This window comes from Pseudophryne corroboree, chromosome 1 (assembly GCF_028390025.1).
Source record: "Pseudophryne corroboree isolate aPseCor3 chromosome 1, aPseCor3.hap2, whole genome shotgun sequence".
NCBI classification, from domain to species: domain Eukaryota; kingdom Metazoa; phylum Chordata; class Amphibia; order Anura; family Myobatrachidae; genus Pseudophryne; species Pseudophryne corroboree.
Genome location: NC_086444.1, coordinates 531385313 through 531412475, shown reverse-complemented (window position 1 = coordinate 531412475; position 27163 = coordinate 531385313). Strand labels below are relative to the sequence as shown.

General features: G+C 41.7%; 1 protein-coding gene across 33 annotated transcripts in view; it reads left to right on the top strand.

The window, feature by feature from the left end:
• The window catches only part of PTPRD (protein tyrosine phosphatase receptor type D), a 2362472-nt gene that overhangs the window by 849946 nt on the left and 1485363 nt on the right, over nt 1–27163 (top strand). For all 33 annotated transcript variants that reach the window (XM_063914017.1, XM_063914015.1, XM_063914014.1 and 30 more), the window contains exon 5: nt 1989–2116. The gene's annotated coding sequence lies outside the window, so the exon portion shown is untranslated. The remainder of the gene's footprint in view (nt 1–1988; nt 2117–27163) is intronic.

Sequence of the window (27163 nt, the reverse complement as noted above, 5' to 3'; positions counted from 1 at the left end):
AGCATGACAGAGTATGATGGGGTTGAGAGCTTTGTATATGAAAGAGAAAGAAGTTGGAATTTGATTGTGAGCAAGATTGTGAGCCAGTGGAGTGACTGGTAGATGGGAGCAGCATATGTAGAGCAATTAAAGAAAATTAAGTAGGCAGCACAGTTAAGGATAGATTGAAGAGGGGCAATTAGGGAGTAAGGAAGGTCAGAAAGGATATAATGTAAGTAGATTAAAATAATGTTTTGCTAGCATGTCTCGATTTTATATCTCTTTGTCTGTACCGCAACAGGGATGAGTTGGCAGATCTGGTTCTGCAGGCAGATCATATGTGTGAAATGATACTGTATGAACTGGATTTAAATTTGTAATTATTATGAGGTATATACTACTGCAGTGACCTAGTCTGTGGGCCTCACCCCCAATGCATCTAGATAGGACCTCTCTCCACAGTGGTTGTTCATTTTATGCCCCACCATTGTGCCCTAGTCAATTATATGTCCTAGAGTAGTGCCCTAGTTCATTTTCTGAACCATAGATTATTATCTCACAGTGCCACACTGCACTTCCCCCATTTCATAATATGTCACATTGTAGTGATGCCAGTATACATTATGCCCCCAGATCACATAATGCTACATTTTCTTCAGTTCATATTATGTTACATTATAGTGTTTCCAGCTCAAATTACAGTATGCCTCATTTTTGTGCCCCCACTTCACATTATCCACATTACAGTGCCCCAAATTCAGATTATGTAACATTACAGTGCCCTTAAATTGGTATTATGTACATTACTGTTCCCCCAGTTCTGATTGTGCCATAGTACAGTGGTTCCACTACATTATAACACCCAGTGCACATATCTCCCTTGCCAGCATACAATCTAATACACATACCCCCTTTACCATTATAACATTCATTACAGAAACTACTCACTGAAAATTAATGTTACCCATTTAGGCATTTTAATGAGATAAACAACTGGGCAAAACCATGTTGCACCATAGGTGGGTGAGATGTAACATGTGCAGAGAGATTAGATTTGGGTGGAGTTTATCGAAACTGAAGTCTAAATTGCAGTGTAAAAGTAAACCTGTCTAACATTTAACAAGTGCAGAGAGAATTAGATTTGGGTGTAGTGTGTTCAAACTGAAATCTAAATTGCAGTGTAAAAATAAAGCAGCCAGTATTTACCCTGCACAGAAACAAAACAACCCACCCAAATCTAATCTCTCTGCACATGTTATATCCCCCCCCCCCCCTGCAGTGTACATGGTTTTGCCCATTAGCTAACAAATTTGCTGCTGCAATCAGATCTGAATAAGGCCCATTGTGCTTTCCAGGGACAAACTACTCTCTGTTTGGTCAGTCCTTCACAATGTAATGCTGCTGTCTTATTTGACTATCCCTATAAGCACAGAAAGCAACACAACTAAGTAATACTATCTAGTAGAATAAGCAACAAAAAGCAATAGCTTTCAAATCAGCACAGATTTACCAGCAAATATATTATAGTTGTTGGTATTTAAGAAGATTGACATGGCATCATAAGTTTCTTTCATAGCGATTGAATGAGCCACTGGTACCAACTGCTTAGCTTTTAAACTCCGTTTAGGAAAACTGATAATGTATTTTCTTCAGGGTTATGCAGAAACTATAGTTCATCCATCAATCCATTGACATATTTGCAGACACAAAGGGAACATTGCATTTCATAGTAACATGCAAAGTTTTCATGTTGTTTCCTAAACACAGATACTTTATCTTTGTGTCTTTAGCAAGCAAATTCCATTGGAGCAACTTTGATCCTATTAAGTCTGAATCACCACATAAAATGTATACAAAAAAATGTAGAATTAATCCATCTTGCTGAAACGTCGTTGACTAGTGTAATTTAAAAAATGTTGATAATTGTAAGCACTGTATTGTTTAATTGTTTATTTGATAACTTGAACAATAGTTTTCCATTGTTATTAATAATATTCATTTTATTTCAGGTGAAGATAAAATATAATTTGTCATACATACACATCATCCTAATTCAAGCCCGAAAAATAATCTAGAATCATCAACCTGATAGCATGTTGGCACCTGCACAAACCGCATGTATCCGCCTTGTGTCCTGGTAAGTAATACTGTGCTATAGGCATAATTTCACCATACTGTATGTGTATTCCTATATTGTGAAACTTAGAACACTACAAAAAATAAAGATCAAGGAATATGTGTGATTGGCAGTAGCAGTAAAGGTGTGTGCACACGGTGAGATACCTGCTATGTTCGATTTTGACTATGAGATTTCCCTTGAACTCCCCAGAGCCCAGATAGCACAGATAGTACAGCTTTTGACTATCTGTGCTTGAGATTTTGTCTATGTATGATTTTGACTAAGTGCCAATTTTGACTATACTTTGTACCAGATAGTATACTAGATAGTCAAGATTTACATGCCTGCACAGTCTATCTAGCCTTGCAATACTGACCCCACGGGAGTGAGCATCGGGATCGAATCTGTATCGCAAGCTGCCTAACACCTTGAGATATGCACTAACTTTTCATAAGATTTTAACTATATACTGTAGTCAAAATCTTACAGATTTATCTCACCGTGTGTACACACCTTTAGAGTACAATGTATGAGGAAGGGTACAGACAAGGATAATAGATGGAAGTTGCAATAGTGGGTAGAGAAATGAGCACTGAAGCCAGACAGCACAGAACAATGGGCAGGCAGAAAATACAGCTGCTATTGGCACAGTGGGCACAGTAACAGCTTGTCACTGGCCCAGTGGCATATCTATAAGAGGTGCAGGGTGTGCAGTGCAAATGGGCTCAAGGGGTGTCTCATTGTAAAGATGGCACCAACACAGGAAATAGCAAAGACTCTTGCACTATGCCAGAGTCTATTCTATCTTCTGTACACATACCATCTTCCAGAAGACATCACTGAAAAGATGACCCCACTTTCAATTTGGGTGTGCCCAAGTGGAGACCCATTAAACACAGCCACCCCATCCGTTAAAATGTTATATTATGTTTTTTCCCTGCTTTAGAGTATCAGAAGGAAACCTGTGCCACTGAGTCTACATTTGCAGTAATGATTCTGATCTGTAGTTTGTTACATATTGTACAAGTTAAATATACTGTATGTCCAACATAATTCCTATGTAGGGACTATGTGATTACACCATGTTTTCGTCTGTAGGGCCATACATAATGATGGATCTGCCAGAAATATCAGACTTAGGGGGGATTTATTTGATAGCGAATGGATTCGTCCGGCCTACTATGAACGTCAGCTGCCATGCTTTATGGCAGAGGGATTTTGCTGAAAATTGTTCACTACCTATTGGGGTAGTGAGCACTTTTGAGCAAATCTGGGTGTGAATCAGATGAAAAAAGGGTGTGAGAAGAGCTATTGTTGCCAGTCTTTACATGCCATCGCAACGGCAATTCGCCCTTTTGCCCACAATTAAATTCCCCCTTAGTGTAATGAAATTAACACTGCAGAAACATGTAATATTAGTATAGAAACACTATAGATAATACAGTTTATGTACAGTAGTGTGTACATTTTGTGGGATATTTGATATTGGTACAGTATTAGTGGCATACAAAAGCTGTCAAGTTGTTTTCTGTAAGTATTACTGATTGAAGTGAATATTAAAACTTTATAAAATTGTCCACTGAACCTAATTAATTATGCTATATTTAGCTGCTATAAAAATCCATGTGCCTGTTATTTCTTTAACATTATTACAGTTTCCATAAATAGGACACCAATTTTGTGCTGAAATTTTTTGCCTTTTCAGCTTACCTTGTTCTGTAGCATAATCTAATTGTATATACTGTAGATGACAAGTTATTTGAGTAATGTTTCTACTTAGAATTTTATTGCTCAATTCAATTACTTGTTGTTTTTTTTCCAGTTGTTTATGTTATTGCTATGATTAATTAGTTCTGAAGGAAATGTACTGGTAAAAGCAGTAAGTCACACAGTTCCTGGCAAATTCATTGATTACTGTTACTGTGAAATAATGTTACAATTTGTATGGGCAGTCATCATTTGAAAGCGTACATTTCCACATTACCTCATAATATAAATTACTTTACCAGCAAAATACCTACATTCAACATTCAGTATTTTATGTTAAAGAAATACAATTATTTAAATATTTATAAAATGAGTGTTGAGAACAGCCATTTTAAAAGCAGTTAATAATGAACAGCCATCAAGGGAACCATTAACTGAAAAGTGCTGTAACTCTGTTAACTTAACTATTGAAGAGGCAGGCAATCAAATTTAATTAAAAGCACTGAAAAACAAACCTAATAGTTGAACAACATATACTTGCAGTGCAATTCTACTAGGTAGTAAAATAAACTAAATGCAAGTATCTTAGATAAATCCTTAAGCAGGATCGGCACGTGCATGTTTTGCAGAAATATAGTTTAGATTACTTATGCATGGATTTTTTCTGACAAAAGATATTCTAATTTAAAAAAAACAAATACGACTATAGCTAAATAGGGAGAGGGAGGGAAGGGGACAGACTGGGGTGATGCAGCATATGCTGCGTCCAATTTACTAGTCATTTTTAATTTGGGATTTTCAAAATACTTCATTTACATTGCACATTTTGGCATAATTTTCTGAAATTATTTACATCAGACAACTAATAATAACTGACATTCCTGTCACTTAGAAACATTAAACATCTGGGATAGGATTTGTAAATGTACTAAAAGTAGGAGTTATTTGGCAAGATAACTTTAACACAATTTAGTTTTAAAAACAAAACAATTCTAAAGATCACCCAAGAAGACTTAACAAAAACTATAGTGTTTAGTCATCTTTATATGCCTATTTATACACTGCTCAAAAAAATAAAGGGAACACTAAAATAACACATCCTAGATCTAAATGAATGAAATATTCTTATTAAATACTTTGTTCTTTACATAGTTGAATGTGCTGACAACAAAATCACACAAAAAATATCAATGAAAATCAAATTTATTAACCCATGGAGGTCTGGATTTGGAGTCACCCTCAAAATTAAAGTAGAAAAACACACTACAGGCTGATCCAACTTTGATGTAATGTTCTTAAAACAAGTCAAAATGAGGCTCAGTAGTGTGTGTGGCCTCCACATGCCTGTATGACCTCCCTACAACCCACAAAAGTGGATCAGGTAGTGCAGCTCATCCAGGATGGCACATCAATGCGAACTGTGGCAAGAAGGTTTGCTGTGTCTGTCAGCGTAGTGTCCAGAGCATGGAGGCGCTACCAGGAGACAGGCCAGTACATCAGGAGATGTGGAGGAGGCCGTAGGAGGGCAACAACCAAGCAGCAGGACCGCTATCTCTGCCTTTGTGCAAGGAGGAACAGGAGGAGCACTGCCAGAGCCCTGCAAATTGACCTCTAGCAAGCCACAAATGTGCATGTGTCTACTCAAACGATCAGAAACAGACTCCATGAGGGTGGTATGAGGGCCCGACGTTCACAGGTGGGGGTTGTGCTTACAGCCCAACACCATGCAGGACGTTTGGCATTTGCCAGAGAACACCAAGATTGGCAAATTCGCCACTGGCGCCCTGTGCTCTTCACAGATTAAAGCAGGTTCTCACTGAGCACATGTGAGACATGACAGAGTCTGGAGACGCCAAGGAGAACGTTCTGCTGCCTGCAACATCCTCCAGCATGACCGGTTTGGCAGTGAGTCAGCAATGGTGTAGGGTGGCATTTCTTTGGGGGGCCGCACAGCCCTCCATGTGCTCGCCAGAGGTAGCCTGACTGCCATTAGGTATGAGTTGAGATCCTAAGACCCCTTGTGAGACCATATGCTGGTGCGGTTGGCCCTGGGTTCCTCCTAATGCAAGACAATGTTAGACCTCATGTGGCTGGAGTGTGTCAGCAGTTCCTGCAAGACAAAAGCATTGATGCTATGGACTGGCCCGCCCGTTCCCCAGACCTGAATCCAATTGAGCACATCTGGGACATCATGTCTCGCTCCATCCACCAACGCTACGTTGCACCACAGACTGTCCAGGAGTTGGCGGATGCTTTAGTCCAGGTCTGGGAGGAGATTACTCAGGAGACCATCCGCCACCTCATCAGGAGCATGCACAGGCATTGTGGGAGGTCATACAGGCACATGGAGGCCACACACACTGCTGAGCCTCATTTTGACTTGTTTTAAGGACATTACATCAAAGTTGGATCAGCCTGTAGTGTGTTTTTCCACTTTAATTTTGAGGGTGACTCCAAATCCAGACCTCCATGGGTTAATAAATTTGATTTCCATTGATAATTTGTGTGTGATTTTGTTGTCAGCACATTCAACTATGTAAAGAACAAAGTATTTAATAAGAATATTTCATTCATTCAGATCTAGGATGTGTTATTTTAGTGTTCCCTTTATTTTTTTGAGCAGTGTATATATATATATATATATATATATACACACACACACACACACATATATATATATATATATATATATATATGGGCAAATACACAATATTGTATGGCAATAACACCCTCTTGTGGGTAAATGTCATATTCAGCCCTCTAAATGACAGTCTATTCTGTGAAACATTTACTAAGACATATTTTTTAAGTAGAAGAGATATTCAGCCAACTGCTTTCGAATTTTGAATCTAAAATTAATGCAAAAGAGACTATAACAATAATTACTAGGCTTTCAGTAGAAATCATTTTACCTCAAATATGGTCAATCATAAATGACTTATAAAATATGAAATTTCATATTGTAATTTACATAATTCATCTCACTAAGCCCTTAGGCGTGATAAATGGGTACATTATGTAACAGAGCAGAGATTTTGCAGCTTGCCTAATCATTTAAAAAATGAAACAGAAAAATACTAGGCATGTTTGAATTTAGTAAGTAAATTACATCTTTTATTTTTTATTGGTTCCTAACATACCCTGGATTGTAGCTGAAAAGCAAATACCATTTATCACCATCACTTAAGTGTTCAACATCTATACTCCCATTTCAAGAACATTTAAAGGGAACTATCATTAAAAAAACCTGCATTTCATCATTTAGTATTTTTAAAGGATAAAAGTTGTTTTTTAATTAGAGAACATTTGTTTATTCGTGTGATAAACCTGCAATTACTAAATATTAAGTGTATATGCCTTACAGTAAGCAAAAAATCTAGTATATACAGTATAAAGAAGTATCAATCAGCCATGTATAATCATGTTGTATGTAAAATGTGGCTACAGCAGTCATGGAATTAGTATGTTTATGAAAAGATTGACTGGCCTGAAATATGATATAGCTCATTATTCAGATTTGTGTGATACTTCATAATAATTTCAGAAGCTATCATTATGGCTAAATTCATGTTTGGGTAGAGTGCTCTAGGATGTGTCCTGCTCTTATCTTTTCTTCTAATATTTCCAACTGTGGCTGGTTTGGATTATCCCAGAGAAAATTTTTCAAAACATTAGCTGACAGTGCAGTTCATAATTGTCAGGTCCAGCTTGATGAATGATCATAATGCATGCAATCATTACTCTCATCAACATCAGCAAGAATAAAAACAGTAATGTACAATAGATATACTTTTATTGTTTGATCTGCCATATTTTAGGAACCGCTAACCTTAGTCAGTGGTTCTGCAATCCTTTCAGTCCAGTTTTGCTGTATGTATCCAGATATTAGGCTGCTCTCTCTCCCTACCCAAAGTGCAGCTCTATGGGGAAGCGGTTAAAATACCACCAGTCTGGATCCCGCCAGTCACAATACTGATGTAGGAATCCCAACAGGCGGTGAAATGCCACAGCCGGAATACTGGCAACACAGGCTATTCTCCCTCTGTGGGTGTCCATGACACCCATAGAGGGAGAATATAACCTGCAAGGGGCTTCCTAGCAAGGAGCTTCTGGCAGATTGGATCCCGTCTGCCGGGGCATCATATGTATTCCGCTCTATGTAATGGGGAATTAGTGGGGGGTCTGCGAGTCCCACACCCCTCCAACAGGTCTGGGACTGTGTAAAGAGTATGTGCTCCCCCTTCTCTGTGCCACAGCACTTAACTGTATTGTCAGATTCATTGCATTTTTTGCCACTGCTAGGAAGTGACATATTGGGGGGGAATTCAGTTAACTCGCCCCCACATGTGACGGAGGTAAGTTGCTATTGTGACAGCATGCAAAAGCTGAACTTGCATTGGATTCACACATTTTTGCTTGCAGCCCTCCGGGGCTGCGGACAAAAATCTTCAGAATCTGTGGTACTATAAGTGCGGCATATACTGCAGCTGCACATACTTGCGAGGATGAGTACATTGCTCCTAATTGAGTTCCCCCATTGTATTAAAGTCTACAAAAGTGTGACTACATAATGACATCTCTGCATCACAATAGAGGGAGATGATAAAGAGTCATTAGTTACATTATCATATGAGCTGCCAACAAGCTAGCCATCCTGTAGCTTAATGTGTTGACCTTAGAGCTACAAAAACACCACTTTGGCTTTAGTAATGTGTCTCAAGTTTTTGGGTTACTACCAATAATGAAGGCTAGGGCACTAACTGAAAAAGCAGTACAAGTAAACTGAATATTGTGAGTTCACAATTAAAAAGTATTTCATTAGACAGGGTTGACACACTTAACTGACAAATTTTCCCTTCAAAATCGTTCATAACATTGTTTTTTGAATATTTTTTATTTTAAATAGTTTAAAAAGTATTTTTTTTTACAATATTTAAATATACTATGCACATCTGCAGAACGGATCTCCTCGTCAAAAACTGGGGGACACAGTGGGGTGACGCAGTTCATGAGATCTGACCATGCCAGTTAAGTGGTTAATGATTAGTTCAGCAAAAAATTTATTTTACACTTATTAGTGTAAATACACAAGTTGATGTTACTAATTATGGTCTAGACATTTGTACTATTGATAAAGGCACAAAACAGTAGTGTACTGGGCAAAAAAAAGTGCATCCATAGACTTTTTCCACTAGGACAATCCAGAAAGAATGTGTCACAGAGGGGTTTTAAGATAAGCCTCAGACATTTCACATTTGTTAGTGCTTGCTAATTAGTTTCATTCTATTCTGTGCATTGTAATTATCATGACTGCCAAGTGGGCATTATTCTTTTGAAACATTTTGGGGAATTTATAATCTCTAAAATTACAAAATTGTCTGTTTCAATTTGTTCATCTCTTCTTTTTTATACTACAGTGTTACTGTATGTTATGCATAAAAATGTGTTTATTAATAAACAAAAATAATATCATACATAGGGGCATATTCAGCATGAAAAAATTGTGAAATTTTTAGTTTTCAATTCTCACACTCTCATTTCACAATTTTTTCACTATTTATTATGCCTCCCATATAAAAATATCACTTCTGAAAAACTGCTATTTTCATAACGCAGCTTTTCGGAAAAGTTATATTTTTCACCATACAGCTGTGGTGTCCTTAATGACTTTCTCACACTGCATATGCGCATTTTACATTTAATTTGCAACTGGCATCTGTACCCCCTCATGCCTCCGCTGCTAACCTGGCAACTAATAGTTACTTCCAATAGACACCCCACCTCTGCACACCCCGCAGATATAATTACAGACCCCCACCTGCCGCAGTTGTCTGCTACCACCTTCCCCGAGTGCACCTCCCGCATCCACTTACCCATGTTGTGCAGTGGTGATCCGATGTACTAGTGAAGTCTGCTGCAGGTATGCCCCCCCAACCCCTGCTGGGACTTTCAGTTATGTGTCTTCCCAGCTGCACAGGGAGGAGAGCGCTCTGCCGTTGCCCCCTCACTCCCCCACCTGGACTGGCAATGGAGGAGAGCACTGCTGCAGCCTTGGCCCCCTCACCCCCTCCTTTCCCCTGCAGCTGGAGCACACATTCATAAACTGAATGCCATCTCACAATGGTGAAACGTTTCACTTTCAAACTCCGAAAATAATGCATTTTCGGAGTTTGATTAATGCCACAATTTCTACATCCCATGGGAAGTATAGAAATTGTGACAATTTAAGGATGGTGAATATGCCCCAAACATCTTTAAATGCATATATTTTATTCACCACTTTCGAGGTACCTCTACCAATCAGATAAGTAACAAATTTAAAAAAGTTGCTCAATTTGTAACAACTGAACAAATAACAGGCACCTCCTGCACGCAACAGAAAAACATCAAAATCCATTTTATTGAAAACTTAATACCAACTTCTAAAATTCTTGCTTGAGGTCCATGCTTCTAAAATCCACCTCTTGTCTGGGATAAGCTATGATGGGGTTACATATTTTTACCTATATTGTTTGTAATGAAATTTTAGTGTGTTCATTTTATATGTTAACTACTATGACATTAAAATCTAGGCATTAGAACTTACTGCTATTATAAGTAATCATATTGCTAACCTTTTTAGGTCTAAATAATGTAACTCACAAATGATAACATAAAAACACTGTAAGATTGCTATATATGGAAATAACATTTATCTGTATTCTGCTGGGTTTTTAACAAGATTTCTCTGCTGTTTTGCCAGTTATTTCTATTGGTTTTTATGTTGCAATCCTTCCAAAACATCACAGTCAAAACCGCAATGTAAAAGTATTTCAAAAGTAATAATGAAATTCCAGACATGTGTAAGTAAAAAGACACAGGAGACTTGTTCCAGATTCCGTTCTTTTAAGCAGTCCTTTGTAATATGTAAGCGTACAATACCTGTGAAGTCATTTAGATGCACAGAAATATCTCTAGACAAATCTGTAATGTTGTCATGAATATTTTCAATTTTTCCATTGATCCCAAACAAAAAGTGTTTCTCTATTTTGATTGGTTTTATGCATGGTGACTAGACATCTATTTTATTAAATAATAAATGCAATATTAAAATCATAGCTTTATGCATCCTTTGTAAATTAGTTATTGTGGCTAGTCTACAATAGCTGATAAATAATGACAGTTATTTAGCAAACAATATTTGGTTTAAAAATGTTACGTGTTTTAAATGCAAAATGATAACTGTTATTTACAAAAGCTGGTTATAAAACTGGCGTACCTTTATTTTAGACCATCAAACAAATTCTTGTCTGTTGATCGAGTCTTAAAAATACCTTTTTTATTATTAAACCATAATATATTTTTCCCTTATGGGGGTGTTTCAATTGTTTTTAGGCGGCGATAAGTAATAGATTCCCATCATAGCTATTCAATTGTTTCTGCCAATGGGCGCAAATGCATTACTTATTGCACTAGTCATGCCTAATGCACTAAAGTCCTGATTAGCACATCCAAATGGTAGTTTGGACACATCAAAAGTAGGACTTTTTAATAATTTTTGCTCGCCATGTTAGGAGACTGAGCAGAAATCATGCATTCACGTCCATCAGCAGAAACAATTGAATAGTGGCGGGCGCTTACCGCCACGGTCCCAGAATCTGTCCTCTGCCAGTGCATCTGCCTGCAGTGCTCTGAGGGCTCATGGGGACTCGGCTGGGTTAGCGGCGGGAGTTATGGATTCTGGAGGCTGGAGGGAGGACCTTGTGGCCTGCAGCTTCCTGGCATGTCTTCAGTGCTGGGAGTGGCCATGTTGGAGACCAAGGGCAGCACCAATGAGAGTGATGGGTGAGGGTCAGCCAATCCTGTTTTCCTGCTGTCTATAAATAGGCTGGGACTATTGCATTTTGTGCCATTGCTTTGTTGTGGTTACTCTGTGCCTTAGCTCTGTGCTCCTGCAGTTTGTTCTGTGCGTCTCTTGTTAATTGGTCCCGTCAGGCTCTCCGAGTACTCAGCTGACTCTCGCTGCACAACGCTTGTCACCTCTCCAGTGTGCAGTCACGGTCAACCGCTCCCCCAACGGTGCCTTCTCACAATGGTTTGCCAGCTTCAGCCTGTGCACTTCATTCTTTTCTCTGCATTATCTTGCAACCAGTCTTCACAGTTCTTCATTCACGTCTTTGTATCATCCAGCAACCAGTCTTCACGTCTTCGTATCATCCAGCAACCAGCAACCAGTCTTCACAGTTCTTCATTCACATCTTTGCATCATTCTGCAACCAGTCTTCACAGATCTTCATTCATGTCTTCGTATCATCCAGCAACCAGCAACCAGTCTTCACAGTTCTTCATTGACATCTTCGCATCATCCTGCAACCAGTCTTCACAGTTCTTCATTCACGTCTTTGTATCATCCAGCAACCAGTCTTCACTGTTCTTCATTCACGTCTTCACATCATCCAGAAACCAGTCTTCACTGTTCTTCATTCACGTTTTCACATCATCTGGCTAACAGTCTTCACAGCTCTTCAGCCTTGCCTTCGCATCACTCAACAACTCAACTTCACAGTTCTTCAGTCTCATCTTTATATCAACCTAAGTACATTCCTCACAGTTCTTCAATCTCGGCCTCGTATCATTCAGTGACTTCATTCCCTGCAGTTTTCCAATCCTGAACTAATTAGTCTCAGTCTTCCTAGTCTCATTCTGATCTGTTATCCTTAATAAATATATGAAAAGGAATTATCTTCGTCCTCCTTAATTCCAGCACTCAGGGGCATCGGTTGGTCAGAGTCCAATGGATCCACAAACACAGCCTGTTCTTACACTCTGATGGGCACACATTACTAACAGCAGAGCAAAAAACAAACAAAAAAACTATTGTGCTATATTAAAAAACAAAAAAACAAAAAATAAAACAAATAATGAATATTCGCTCTGATAATGTCGATATTATCTTAGACCGAAAAGCTATACCTCTAGATACACTATTACCGTGGAGCCGCTATGGCCGCTAGACTGGATACACGTGCTACGCACTTTGTACGCTATTTGCGTACAGAGTCCCGCATGTGGTACGTACTTGGCGTACACACGTTGCGCTGATTGTAGAGAGTACACACAGCGAGCGCACACACAATTGATAACCTTTAAACTTTGTTAATGATACAATGTAATGATATGATTTCACTTTAAACCCTTAACAGCAAAGTACTGCAACGATGTTATACCTTAAACCTTAAGTAGCGCTGACGGTATAAAGTACAAGCAGTGCGTAGACCTTATCAATACTTATACACCTTATACAGATAAATACACTCTAAAACCCTTGCAGGAAAGTGAAGACACAACACTGATTTGTAGTTGAAACCATAGGGTTCTAATGCCACAGTGGATTAATTCCAAAAGGTAAAACAGTACAAATCATACACTACAGGCTAACAAGATAAATCTAAACAGAATAATGGCTACAGAGAATGTACATACGTGAGAATGTTCGCAAGTGCAACCCGGCCAGTCCTCCGCTAGTCAGATAGAAAGCGTTCAGAGTCTTCTGACCGGCCAGGCAACAATGGGCTTTTTATACACAACATGCATACACAATACAATGGTCACTGTAATCTAATTGTCCATTGGACACAGGGATGTGTCTTTACATTACAGAAGAGGTCATAGGTGGATTTGAACAGATGGGCGATGTCTTTCCCCAACTGCTCTTGCGGGTGGTATTCTCTGGATTCCCGCCGCATACATAATATACAGTAAATACAGTTAATGTTCATATTCTGCTTCTGCACATAACTATATGCTGGAACATGCGATCTTTCTCTAACCAACACCGGAATGTTACCCTCAAAATACCCTACAGCTGGATACTAGACATCACCTTCCAACCTTTATCTGACCCTTCCTATCATGCAAAGGCGAATCTCTTAGTCCAGGAACTGTTTAAACTATTAATACTCGCTGACGTGGTGCAAGGGAACTATGGGTACAAAATGCACTATTTGGGTTAAATATGTAATGTTCTAATAACCCTCTACGCGCTCACAAACTCTACCGTAAATGCGCATACCACGCGCTAAGGCGCATGGCCGTGGAAAGCTCCTTTACGCAAATTGCGGATAAGTGCACGCACGGCAGACTGAGTGCACGGGCAGCGGGCATGTGCATGGGGTTAGTACGTGGGGCATGCATTACAATATTTTTCGACTTTGACAGCTCAAATACAACATTTATACTGTAAATACAAACTTCAAACTAAAGGTGTGCTTGTGGTAAACAGCAGGATAATGATTCACAGATATGTATTTATGGCAGCCAAGTGCAAATCAATGCTGCTATCTTCTAGTCTTTGCTATCTAACTGTCGTATGTGTGGTTGCTATATTTTGTAATAGTATGTACAGTGTAACAACTGCGTATATCGAATGCTTGTCTGAACATATATTTTATTCAAATAGAAATATAAATACTTTTATTTCACTTAATCGAAAAGATGTTGTGGATCTTACTGTAGTTTACAGGATTCTTCTGTAGAACTGCTGTAATTGGAACAGGGCCATAACTAGGGTGCTGGACCATCAGGGTGGCACCGTCAATGACCCATGGCCCCTGCAGCACTTTGCAGCCTGCATAGCTGTTGCAGACCTTCTCAGAGTGTCTTCTGAACACTCCAGACAGGCACCCTGCAGCTTGCACAGCCACCTGGAGAAACCAGTACTCCAGACAGTGCTGTACTTCCCAGGGCTGGTAGCCCCACACCCTCAACATGCCTTGCTACAGCACTGAATTGGAAGATCAACAAGTTGATTGCAGACTTCTAAATTTAATTGCAGAATTGCTAAGTTGTTGCTCATCTCTAATGCTCACTGAGCATGGGCTCAAAAACTTTCTTTCTCTGTCCAAGACTCTCTGCTTCATATGTTTATCTTACTTTAGCTTTGCTATTGATTGAGTTAGTCTTCAGGACCCAAATTTGCCCTGTCATGGTTCTATCAATAACCCTAATCCTGCCCCGCACACTTTTCCAGTCACAAATACAGTAACACCCAATGCATTTAGTCAATAACAAAACAGAGGTGTCTTAAAAATAAAATAAAAGGGGTGTCTTATAAGGATAATGTATATGATTAGTCCAAATTTACATCATATCATCATATCACGTACAAAAACATACATCACATACAGAAAACATATACAGCACTTAGTGTATATTAGCTGGTATCAATATACACTGAAGAATAACATCATATACTGTACTGTAGCATTGGATGGTATTTATAAAATAAACTTTACAAATTACTCTATGCCAACTATACAAATTAGGGGATCCGTTCAGGATCCCGGCATTTGGGATCACGGTGGTCGGGATCCTGGCAGTCGATAAACCATTGGCAGAATCTAGACACTGCTGGGAATGACACTGCCGGCATCCTAACTAAAATCACAATCCCTATGCCAGAATCCTGACTGCCAGGATCCCGAACAAGTGTTTCCTGGAGCAGGAGAGGTAAGCCGTGTGGTGGAGGTTAGGTTTAGGCTGCAGGGAGAGGGTTCGGGTTAGGCTGTGGGGAGAAGTTGTGTTTAGCCTGCAGGAAGGGGGGTTAGGTCTAGAAATACAACACAACACAACTATATGTAACACTTTGCACAATTTACAGGTATTGGTAACATAATATACTGTACCTACAATACAAGTTACATTCTTTTCCATAATACAACATTTGGCTTATCATTATACAGTACATACAGCTAATTTTTATTATGTCCCATAATGGGACTATATCACTTTAACAGTGTGCTCATTATTATTGGACAATTATAAAACTCACATGAAAGTGAACTTTACAAAAAACAGTGAACTAAGTACAGTATAACAAACATTTACTTAAGTCATGTGTAAGCTTTTTTTTCAGTTGAATATGCAAGTATTATGTCCTTTGACGAACACCTGTTTATAATGACATCCTTATTAGTATTAGTTTATCAAACTGGTGGTTTAGTTCATACCTTAGATTATACTATATACATCACTTACAGTACTTATTCAGCTCAGGCTATAAGGGCTGAATTCACAATGGATCACTACCTCCCATTGGTAGTGCACAGCTCACAGATCAAGTAGAAAGTGAGCCACTGGGCACCAGTTCTCCCTTTTTATTCCCCAGTGTGACTTACATCACTTCCTGTTTAATTTTTTTTTTTAATAGAGTATTTTTATTCAACAGAATGGAAGAAGTACAGACTTTTCAGTGTATGCCGGGAAATCCGGGTGACATTACATAACATTTATCGTTTGCAAAGCCCCGCCACACCATATACACACAAGTTTGAGCATGACCGGCAGATGTAAGGCCATCTAATAACAACCCACAAAGCAATTTTTCGAAGTCTGAAAATATGTCAACACATTCATAAAACATTTTCACATTTCTCCCCAAACTAGCTCAATTAACCCCCCAAATATAAGGCCAGATACGGCCTGGTGCACCGAACAAAAATACCTTAAATAACCATAATTATCAAAATAAATAAAATAAATAAATAATAACAAACAAAACAAAAGCATAAGCAAAGTAAAACAAATCAATACCATCAAGTCTATGGTCTCGTGGTCGTGCGAGGCGAGGTACAAAATCCACATAATATAAATACCAATACGGGGGGGGGGGGGGCAGGTCGGCTACATAAATCCCAGAAAACTAGGCCACTAATAAGGCACAATACATCTCAAAGCTAAAGGGCAGGGGTGGAATATCTAGAATTGATCCAGAAGGACCATATTTTCCCGTATTTAGAGAGAGCATTGTTTTTCATATAAACATACCGATCTTTCAATACGGTGTCGTTCACCAAGGCTTTGAATGCAGACATTGTAGGAGAATGTGGGGCCATCCATGTCCCACTATGCATACCTTAGCAAGGGCGCAAATGCTACGAGCATACAATCCCTCCCACCGGGGCCCAGAATCAGGCTCTCCCATCCCCAAAATGCAGTATCCCGGAGTCAACATGCCTCTTTGTATCCCTGTATGTTCCAGAATCGACCCGACCCCAGCCCAAAACACCTGCAAGGACGGACATTCCCACACTAGATGCCAGAATGATCCGCCAGCAGTCCCGCATTTAGGACAAGTGGCAGCACCACCAGCCCCAAATCTGGCCAACCTGCTCGGCGTCATATACGATCTGTGTAGTATAAAGAGTTGAATTTGTTGGAACCACAGTGACTTGGTGACCTGACTTGAGTTCCCCAGCGCAACCCCCCCACTCCTCCACATCTATAGGGCCTAAGTCGTGCTCCCAACGTTCCCGAAGATTTGAGAGCGGGTCTGCATGAATTGTTGCAAGAAGGTACGAGTAGGTGAATGATATCACCTTGACCCGACACAATGCACTTAAAAAGGTCTTAATGGGGAAGGGGAGGAGCGCCGGGGAAGAATCCCCAAACTGTGATTGTAAGGCGTGTCGGAGCTGCAAATACCTGTAAAAGTAGGAGTTCGGGAGACCAAACTCCTCTTTCAGGTGCTGAAAGGATTTTAGAGCACCGTCGCTATACAGCTGGTACATGGAAGTCAACGAGTACGGGGCCCACACCCCCACTCCCTCCAAAGACCCCAACTCACGAAGCGACGCAGAGTGCCAAAGAGGAGTATCCGGGTCCATACCATCATACCCAAACATGCCCGTCAAGGCCAGCCAAATCTTCATGGCCTGAAATACAATAGGAGGAGACAACCGGGAAGCGCTCCCTACCACCAATAACTGCGCCGGGGAAAGGTCCGGGTAATAGCACCTGAGAAACACCCAACATAACTCGGCCTCCTCTCCCCCCCACAACCAAATGCCAATGTGAGCTAACTGGGCCGCAAAATAGTACAGTTGAAAGTGAGGCAAGGCCAATCCCCCGTCTGCTTCTTGTCTAGTAAGGGTAGTCAACTTAATTCTAGGCCTTTTATTGGCCCATACCAGTGATGTCAATATACTGCTTAACTTCTTGAAGAAGGCCGGGAAGACATACACAGGGGATTGTAAAAAAACAAACAGTAGCTTAGGCAAAACAATCATTTTAATAAGGCTAACCCTACCCGTCATTGTCAGCAGAAGTTTACACCAGGCCCTTGATTTATGTACAATCATGTGTACAAGAGGGTCAAGGTTCAAGGGCACAAAGTCCGAGGGGTCGTTAGTAACCTGGATCCCCAGGTATTTAAACTGGCTTGTCCAACACAGTGGCAGGGATATTTTCGGGACCTGGGGAGGAGAACCCATGATGGGCATTATAGATGATTTGGACCAGTTTATACGGAGACCTGAGAAGCCGCCAAAGGTCTCTATGACCTGCAGCACTACAGGCATATCCATGGCGTAATCACGTAGGAACAGCAACAGGTCGTCCGCATAAAGGGCTATTTTATCAGTGCAGGGGCCCATTACCACTCCCCCAATATCCGAATGCGATCTAACCAGACAAGCCAGGGGCTCGATGGCTATGGCAAATAAGGCGGGGGAAAGGGGGCATCCCTGTCTGGTGCCCCGAGTCAGGGTGAAGGAGGAGGATAGATAGCCGTTGACCAAGATCCTGGCACGTGGATTTTGATATAGTAGTTTGATAAATTGTATGAAATTAGGACCAAAGCCCACATATTTCATGACTCCCCACAAGTAGAACCATTCAGCGCTGTCGAAGGCCTTAGCCGCGTCCAGCGATACTACATCCGCGTCTGAGGGGAAATCATGTGGAGCCTGTAATACAGTATAGAGCCTACGCAAATTGATGGACGTGGATTTCCCGGGCATAAAGCCAGATTGATCCCGATGTATTACCGTTTGGATAACCAGGTTAAGCCATACCGCGAGGATTTTAGCCAGGATCTTGGCATCGGTAGGGATAAGGGAGATTGGTCTATAGGACTCCATCAATTTGGGGTCCTTGCCAGGCTTTGGCAGTACAATAATAACTGCCTCGGACATTGAGGGAGGAAGGTGATTGGAGGCAAATATATCCGAGTACATCTCAAGTAGTTTTGGGCCAAAGAACTGCACATACTGTTTGTACAGCTCGGTGGGAATGCCATCACTTCACGGAGACTCACCACCGGGACACATTCCTATCGCCGCAGTCACTTCCTCTAAAGTCAAGGGCGCATCTAAAGAAGCCCTAGCCTCAGGGGAAAGCTTAGGAAGGGGTATATTAGACAAGTACAAATCTAAGTCCCCCTCGGAGCACGTCATCTGAGAGTCATAAATCTCCCTAAAGTACGAAAGGAACAGCTGTACCATGTCAGCGGTATTGCTCACCATGGAACCGTCAGGGCCAGACATCTGCACTATCGTATTCCCAGGAAGATCACAATGCACCAGATGAGCCAATAAACTACCTGGCCTGTCTGCCTGCATATAAATATTAGTTGCCCTAAACAAGAGGGAGCATGCATTCTTGTCGGAGAGGTGAGCCAGCCAAGCCTCCTTAGCTGACAACCACCGCACCTTCAGAGCGGAGGTGCCCTCCGCTAAGTATCTGGTCTCTAGATCCCTATAGTCACACTCAAGCTGTCGCTCCGTCGCTCTGTATTCCAACTTGTGGGTAGCAATTTTACCAATCAGTGTACCACGCAAGTATGCTTTGAATGTGTCCCAAATAATATGCACCGGAGCCGAGCCCACATTATCCGCAAAAAAGCCCTCCCACCTGGACTTTAAATCCGGGCATTCTCCCACCTGAATCAACCATGGCGGATGCAACCTCCAGTAAGACTGTCCCCTCCGGCACTCGAGAGACAACAACATGGGCGAGTGGTCGGACACCCCGCGCTCCTCATAGTGAACATCCGTTACATTAGGTAAAAGCCCGGGCGAGATCAGGGCCAGGTCGATTCTGGAGAATGTGCCATGCGTACCAGAGAAGCATGAGTACTGCCTAAGTGTAGGGTGCCGAACTCTCCAAACATCTACCCACTGCATACTATCTATAACATCCGCAAACTTAGAGTGAGAAGTTGGCTGGCCACCTCCCGCCCCCGGACCTCGAGAGGACCTCCATCTATCCAGGGAGACATCCAGCACATTATTAAAATCCCCCAGACATATAACAGGAGTATGGGGGGATGAAGCAATAAACGATGCGGATTTCTGCAGAACATCATATGAAAACAGGGGGGGGGGATGTAGACAGATAAAATAAATAAAGCACGGGAGTTCAGCTTACATTCCAGAAACACAAACCTGCCGTATGGATCAGTGCTTACTGTGATCAATTCAAACTGTATGGTTCTCCATATCATTACCGATACTCCCCTGGAAGAGGAGGAATGAGAGGAATGATACGCCCATCCCACCCAAGGCCTACGGAGCGACAACAGCCTATTTCCCTCCAAATGAGTTTCGCTCAAGCAGACAACATCCGGGCCATATTTCTTAATCATGTTAAATACCAGGGATCGCTTTACTTTATTATTAATGCCCCGGACGTTCCACGCCAAAATCTTTAAAGCAGACATGTCGTACCATGCATGTTCTGAGACGCAGCGCCCTGTGAAAGCCTAAACAGCAGCATTGTCTGGGCACCTACCCGCCCCTGCAGAGTGTTACCCCGGAATCCGGAACCCCTTAAATAGCACAACCTCACCTCGCATAAAAATAAGCCATCATATGAAAAACAAAAAACAATACAAAACAGAAATAAAAACAGATCAGAAAAATAAAAAGCATCCCCACAACATCCCCCCTCCCCGTATACCTCCCCAAACTGTGGCATACACATATCCCTAACAAACCACCAACCCTGGTAGCCCAAAAAAACCTACGACAGTGCTATACGCAGCAAACAGACCCAAAGGGGGAAAAAAAACCTTAATACTGTATGTAAAGTCACTGCTCAACAATGTCCAGAACAACCCTGACTAGGGGAAACTCCCCGGACGTATACTTGCGTATTGATGGCCCATGGAGAAAAGTAGCTGGGCGTCAGTCCGGAGCCAGCTGGCGGGCACCCGGAGCATAGCAGTCCAGCTAGGCCGCCGCCCGCCTCCCTCGGAGTGTTGAAGAACTTAGTTTCCCCGTCCGCCACCACACGCAGCCGAGAGGGGAACAACATCGAATAGGGGATATTCAGGTCGCAAAGTCGCCGCTTGACAGGCATAAACTGGGTCCGGTCTTTTTGGACATCCGCAGCGAAATCCGGAAATGCTGACACCCGGATGCCATTTCGGATCAGAGGGCCCTTCGCGCGACCCAGGCGCAGAACAGAGTCTCGGTCTTTATAGTGTAGAAACTTGGCTATAAATGTCGGCGGGGGGGCACCTGGGGGCAAAGGCCAGAACAGCACCCGATGCGCCCGCTCCACTGCAAACTGGGATGTAAAGGATTCAGCGCCATACGCTTCTGTCAGCCAGGATTCCAGGAATTCCTCAGGATGTGCCCCCTCCTCCTTCTCAGGCAAGCCCACGTATCTTACGTTGTTTCTGTGAAGTCGTCCCTCCATATCCAGGAGTTTAGTTTGCAGTGTAGAAACTTGCTGTGTAACCGCAGAAACAGACCATTGGAGGAGGCCGCTGAGGTCTTCCAAATTAGAGACCCGCATCTCCGTTTCTCCCACTCTCTCCCGCACCCGCTGGACATCCTGGCGTAATAAGGACAGGTCACACTGCACCTTCTCCATTTTGTCTGACAGACGCTGTTCGCTGGCCGCTATGGACTCCAGGACCTGCTGAATGGAAGGAGGAGGTGGCTGCACGTCCGCGCCCGGGTCGGCCCCAGCCGGGGGAGTCAATTGAGCAGCCGGCTGTCGGGCATACTTCTCCAGTTTAGCCGCCGCCGCACTCTGGCCACCCTTCACCATGGTAACAAGGCTAAGGCAGCACTCAAGGTCCCTGTATTCAGTGTCAGAAAGCACAGCAGAGGGGAGAAGGTATAATGGCAGCAGCACTCCAGGGCATCCAACAGGAGAATACAGCGGAGGGGGGGGGCAGAGGAGCCTGGGCCAATATAATAATGTATAATAAATAATGTATAGTGGTCCACAGAGACAGGACAGTCCTTGCCCAGAGCAGATCCCTCAGCCCTGCAGTCCCCACGAGTGCAGAGTCACACAGACAGGATGTATGAGAAAAGCTGCAGCCAAGATGGCCGCCGGAGTATGCAGTCTCTCCCCTCCCAGCACAAGGAGCACGATACCAGGCTCCAGGGGGGCAGAAGCGGCTGGGAGAATCCATCAGGGGACACAGGTGAGGGGCGCCGCTCACCCCAGGCACAAGGGGATCCAAATCCTGGCGATCGACGCCGGTCCGTGCGCGCGTGCACGCCCGAGGCAGTGTGGTACAAATTGAGCCCGGGGATCCGTTGGCGGCCTAGGCCCAGGAGTCGGGCTAGGAGCTCCGGAGCAGGTCCGCAAACGTTGCCCACCGCCTCCCCACAGATAGTGCCCTATACCAGGCCGGGTTTGAGCCTCAGAGGGGGCCCCAGGATGGGTGCAGGATTAATTCATCTGGGGAGCTCCACCAGCCTGCTTCCTACCCGCTCACCGCTGTGGCCACGCCCCCTTCCTGTTTAAATTTTAACTACAACCAGTGGTTTAAAAGATAAGGAATGACCCAGTGTTTTAACGGCCCTATATTGGCCACTTAAATTAAAATGGGTATCCTTTTGCGCACGCCAAGAATGGTTATGTTTGGCGTCATCTTGCAGCTGCACATGCACAACATCTACATTAAATATCTACCTCCTTTTGTTTTACTTGATGCTGCAAATGTGTTCCACTTTGCGTGTCATCACTGCGATTTCTATACTTACACCGTCATTTCAACACTAACAATTTGTACAAGCCATACATTGCTTTTTGTAATCAATAAACTCCATTTTTTACGCATTATGGATTTTTGACAAATTGCTATATAATAATATCAGCCCAGTGAGATCAAGATAAGTACCGGGATTGGGGTAGAGGTAATAATAACTGAAGAATTGGCAGCATTCCCCTCTCATTTAATCATCAAGCAGCCCCGGTGCTAGCTTGGGCTAATTTCCACTGTAATGGGGAGACCACAAGACTAGACTTACCCTGCCACAGTGAAATACTGATGCAGGCAGTTCAGTCCCTAAACAAAGGTTCTAAAAAAACATACAGTACCTTTCCCTTTCAATAACTCCCAGCCCACATTGGATAATGGTGGGGCTCTCTATTATCCCCCTGAGGAAAACTAATGGAATTGAAAGTTTGTCACTCCAGTGGTTCCAGTATATGGGACAGGTCTTGCGAAGAACCTACTAACTGACTATGGTCTATATAAGAAATATTTTGTAAAGCGGATTCATGGAAAAAAAACAGCAACCATAGTAAATATATTCTAACTAAAATATGTTGCATCACTTAAATTTTACCAAATATACATTTTTATCAGATTTATAAACCTATAATCCTTGAAGCATTTTCAAAATGTGTGATTTTTCAAAACATTTCACCTCTCATTGTGTCAACTTTTAACAGTTCTATATTTATAGAGTAAAGTGAGAAGGAAAACTTGCTGAATATTATATTTCACTTACTCATCGAACTTGTTTCCTAACTTGTCAAATTGCTGTACTTGTCACATCTGTTACATTTTGTGTTGATTTGTAACGCCTACACACAATTTTACATCTTATATTCCTGTTTCATAGTGTCAACACAAAAGAAGACAAGTGGTTGGGAGTTCATGTCTTTTCCTTCTGTCAGTAGAGGGTACACATTGCTGGTGACTTCAATGTCCTTCATTCAGTATGAAGAACATGCTGTACTGGACATCTATAATGTATCTTGATAAATAGGTCTTTTTTAGTAATGTTGATAATGAAATATTCAACAATTTTGAGCAACTTTTGAGTTCCTACAAGTTTTATTGTTTCAGAGTCAGCAAAGATTTTAGCAAAGAAAAGGTCAAACACAATATCAGATCTCAGAATTGGGTGGAAATCAATAATATGCACCAGCTGTGGCAGCAGCCCCTGGGCTGCATCACTGAGTACCTTGTGCAGTCTAGTTCACAAGAGTCTTGGGGTGATCTTAGGAGAGGGAAGCCTAATGATGAGTCCTGGGTTCTGCACATTACTGTGGCATACAACGCCGCTGCTAATCCCAAACATGTGCTTAGCGTTCTCCCCTGCACAGTGTAGTCCGCGCTGTTGCCCAGGAACCCAGGTGCTGTAGCCAGTTCTGATAAGCATTATAAAACTTAATCTAATTTACCTGGGTGGGATTTTCTTCCAATCAAATGGGACCCTTATAGGTCTGTAGTTATCTAATTATATACTCAACTACTCTACCACCAAGTTTACAAGGCAGGTACATCAAGAACTCTTATGTTAAAAATGTGAAGTGCACAAAATTATTATGACGGCATATGGGGCGGTTTGTGCATGTGAATGTAAAGTGGCTGTAGTTGCAGAAAAAAGTGAGGGTTCATGCATCTGAATGTAAGGTGGCTGTAGTTGCAGAAAAAATATGGGGGTTCATGCATTCGAATGTGAAGCAGCTGTAATTGCAGGCAAATGTGGGGGTTTATGCATCTGAACGTAAAGCAGCTGTAGTTTCATGCTGCCCATTAATTTTACTCCAACAGCTACAACCAATATCAAAGGTAATGGCACTTGCACAAGCCCCATTGTGAGAGCTAAAGATCAATCATATACAGGCTTCCCTTCCCCATACACACAACACAGAATTACATGGAGCATTATGTACGGGTGTGGCATGGAAGGTAGATAGTAACTAGGTCGACAGTGTCTAGGTCAACCACTATTGGTTGACAGTAACTAGGTCGACAGGGTTTATAGGTCGACAGGGTCTCTAGGTCGACATGTTCATGAGTTTTTTATGGGGGGTTTTGTGTCGTTTTCTTCGTACAGTGACCGGGAACCCCAGTTAGTGCACCGTGTCCCCTCGCATGTCTCGCTTCACTCGCCATGCTTCAGGCAAGGTGCCTCGCTCTGCTACCACTGCACTCGGCACAAGTTACCGTTCCCAATTGTAGTCCACATGGATCGTTAAGTATGAAAAGGTTAAAAAAATAAAAAAATTGTGAAAAACTCATGTCGAGCTTTTGACCTGTCGACCTAGAGACCCTGTCGACCTAGAAACCCTGTCAACCTAGTTACTGTCGACCAATAGTGGTTGACCTAGATAGTGTTGTCCTAGTTACTGTCGACTTAGAGACCGGATCCCTTATGTACACAGCCATAACACACCCATGACACTCAAACAAGACAGGTTGATTCCATCACTTACATCATCATCATCAATCATCATCATCAGTGCCCAGTTGCCACCCTAGTTGCATGGAAAGACAGATCTGACCAACTTCTCTCTGACTTAGTATGGACTAAAGCAATAATGGGTAAATTAACATTTGCACATGCACTGTATGTACAAACTTGCCATTTGCACCCATGCACAGAGTTAGTCCAACTCAGAATCAGGCCCTGTATGTGATCCATGAAAGACCTAGATGATAAAATAAAAAGGCTGATTTGTTCAGGTAGTCCCGTACAACATTTTTCTATTACCCAAAGTACCAATTAGTACACAAAGATCTACAACTGTTTTACTAGAGGGCTTTTCACAATAAAGAGTTTTGAGACCTGTTTTAAAAAGTTTGAGGGTTTATAGAAGTATTGTGATAGTTTAATTTGAGGGCCATAACTAAGTGTCTATGAGTGATGCAGCCATGCAGAGCTCAGGGCTTACTGCCCCACGGTCCCTGCATTTGGCTAGCAGGGTGCCTAGAATAGCACTCTGCAGCTAGGATCTCTGCTGCAGCATTGGCCAAAGCTTCTTTAAATGCTCCAGGCAGGCACCCTGCAGTCTCTGCAGCCACATCCTGAGGACTCTCCCAGTCATGCTGCAGTTACAGGTGCCGATGGCGCACCCCCTGCTTGACACCATCAGTTTCAGAAATGGTGGCCGTGCCTCTCTTGTGACATCATTGGGCAGGGTCATAGCCAGAACAGGCACAATACAGCCCTGTTATGCAATGTTTAATTTTAATGTAAAACTGCTTAACCCAGTGGTTCCCAAACTTTTTGAATCATGTCACACTAGAGTATCAGAATATTTTTCATGGCACCCTTAGGCCAAAAGTTTCTCATTAAGAAATGTATAAATAAATATTAAATTAAGTGAATTGTGTTTGTATGTCATCCTTAGGTTCAATTGTGTGGTAAGGTACAAGATTTGCTATTTTATGATTGACAGTCACCAGCACCTATTGCCTACTACTTTGACCATAAATAATTTGAATTGGTCCTGAACCACAAAATCCAAGGCACCCTGCAAGGGTTTTGAGGCACCCCTGGGTGCCATAACACACAGTTTAAGAACAATTGGCTTAACCCCTTATATTAATACAAAGAAATTGAAGAACTCTACAGTATGTACACAAAGTAATACCAACTAACTTTTGTATACTGGACATATTGTCTATTCTCATAAAGCTGGAAGAAGTCTTTCAAAGCAATATGCTTAGGCAGGATGACATCTGCTCCCACTTAAGCCAACTAAGAAAAAACTGCAAAGTGCTAAAATTAAAGTTCACGTGAAGGCCATATAAGATAGATGTACAACAATAATGACTAGCACTTGGTGCTGAAGCTGCGGTACAGTAAATGTGCCTTATGAATAAATTCAATACACATTTCATAAAATAACATTATTACTAGTAATAGTTACAGCAATTACATGAAGTATGTAGAGAATTTTAGCCAAGCAAATCATACAGCCATTCTGATGCCAAGGACAGGAAGGCTGCCAATTGTGTGGACAGCCAAAATATTTTTATTCTAAGCATCAGGTCAGTGAAAATTAATTGTATTAAGTAATGTCCTAAGATATTAAAATGTATAATGTATTTTTTGCTTTCTTATATTACTGAATCATGCAGAAATATCATGTTTTATCTTAACTGTTTCTTTTACAGATTAGCATTGGAAAAAAAACATTTTCTGTTACATTCAATTTATTATTATTTATTATTTATTACCAGTTATTTATATAGCGCACACATATTCCGCAGCGCTTTACAGAGACTATTTGGCCATTCACAGCGGTCCCTGCCCCAGTGGAGCTTACAATCTATATTCCCTATCACATGTACACGCTCCTACTAGGGTTAATTTTTGTTGGGATCCAATTGACCTACCAGTATATTTTTGGATTGTGGGAGGAAACTGGAGTATCTGGAGGAATCCCACGCAAACGGGGAGAATATACAAACCCCGCCGTATATATTAGGTGTTAGGTGACCAATTGTAATGATCATTTGATGGTAACATGTGCTAATCTTAAAATTCTGTCACTAGCAGTGTGTTTTAGCTTGAATTACAGTAATAGAAACATTTGCCACCTGTGCCT